Below are 2,078 nucleotides of genomic sequence, written 5' to 3' on the forward strand. Positions count from 1 at the left end.
TACGGTCAAAATTTTTTGAATACCGATTTAGTATTTATCTTTTCTTTTATATTAATTAAATATGTGTAATACACTATTATTGGAAGTTTTGGTGTTTCTTTTATATCACATTATTGTAATATCTATTCTTTGTTTTTCTTTTTTTTAATTGATATTAATCAAATAAAAAAATTCGATTTGCACTTTTAAATTTTTAATTTTTGAAAACAAAAGTTGGAGAGTCCGATTTCAATATAATTTTTCTTTTATTTTAGAAAACATAAATTGGACAGGCCGATTTTGATGTAAAATTTTTTTAATTTTCAAAAACACAAATCAAACAGTTTGATTTAGGAGTTGGTGTGTATTGTGTTCGATTTATGATCGTTTATTAAGAAAGTTAAACAATATAAAAAAAATCGAAAACATCGATTTGTTATATTTACAATAGTGTAAATTATATCTCTTCTTATATAATTTTGTGATACATATCTCTGCAATATAAAAAAAGTAATAAGCGATTTAAAACATCATAGAATTCATATTCTCAAACATTCAAACTACAAATTCAAATTAATAAAAAAATCAAATCATGTAGAATTTGAACATTTTAGATGTTTCCAAATCAATATTTTTTATGTTTGAATACATGAGATTTGATGATTTTACATTATCTTGGATGTTTTACAAAATTTTTGTCAGTTTGAATTTGTAGTTTAGCATTTGAATATATTGAATTTTTAATGTTTTAAAATTTAAATTTTCGAATTTTTTTCATAGATGTTTTTTAGTATTATGTTTCGGATGTTTATTTGAATAGTATAAAGATCTTTTGGATGAATAATTATAATTTATATTCATAATTATTGAGTTCATAGAATATTTGACAATCTTGATGATGATAAACATTTAATTGAGATATAATTGATTGAGTACATTAATTACATATTTTAAGTATTGCAGGAAAGTTTTGATAAGTTCTGATTTTAAACAAGCAAACATCAAGTAAATAAGCATTTATTGTGATATATTCTTACCAAAACAAAAAGGCAACAAAAATAAATATTCTACGAAATCATATTTAGAAGATTTACTCTTGAAGATTGGCCTTCATTACATAGTTGGCAATACTCAAAGGATGAATTCAAAGAAAATAAAGCAATCATTTAGCAATTCATAATATATGCAAAACGATTGGCTCTTGTAGGATTTTCAAGAAATTCTTCGATTTCTTCCGGAAGCAGATGATTATTCATCTGCTTCTCACGTTCCATGAATAGTCGGCACATTGAAGAAAACAACAATTAATTAAAAATTTTCTACAAGAATCAAATCATGCTATGATAAGAAGTTATTGCACTTATGATCAAGCCAAAGAAAGAAAGATTTTCTCTCTTCATTGCCAATGGCTACACCGCGCCATTGATTATGCAACAGCTAGCTTGATCAAATAGGGAATGATTCAATTCCAACATTGAAGAAGTGATGAAAGCCCTATATATGAAGGTATCATCCAAGAAAGAAGCAACTAACGGAAACAAATTGAGAAATACAACCTTTGCTAATTTTGTTCTTCTTTGTTATTTGAGTGTGTTCGTATTTTTATTGTCTAGAATTAAGTTTACAGAAAGATACAAAAGGTAAAGAGAGTAGTGCACACAAAAATTATTTAATATCTTGTTTGAGTGTTTGATTTTAAAAGTGTATTAGGATTAGAGTGTACTTGGTATTCCTTAACTAGGTTGGATTAGCACCTAAGAATTACTAAGTTTGGAATAGCTTAAGTGAATTACAAGAGTGTGCGTCTCTTGGAATTGGTGATTATAATCATTTTTTACTATAGTGAAAATTCCACCATAGTTCGTGATGGAAAATGAATATAGGTCTCATTACACTTGAAGACTGAACTAGGATATATTGTTGTGTCATCTTCTTCCTTTATCTTTGTTATTGCATATTCATGAGGAGTTAAAAACCAAAATAATCTCCTAATTTATCAATTTTGTTGCATAAATTGTAAAAGTGTTTATCACTTATATTTTCTTGATTCAATCTTCCATTCTCAACTCACTAGGAAACTTTAAGTAATTTTTGGAACA

Source organism: Arachis ipaensis, chromosome B01 (assembly GCF_000816755.2).
Source record: "Arachis ipaensis cultivar K30076 chromosome B01, Araip1.1, whole genome shotgun sequence".
Classification (NCBI taxonomy): domain Eukaryota; kingdom Viridiplantae; phylum Streptophyta; class Magnoliopsida; order Fabales; family Fabaceae; genus Arachis; species Arachis ipaensis.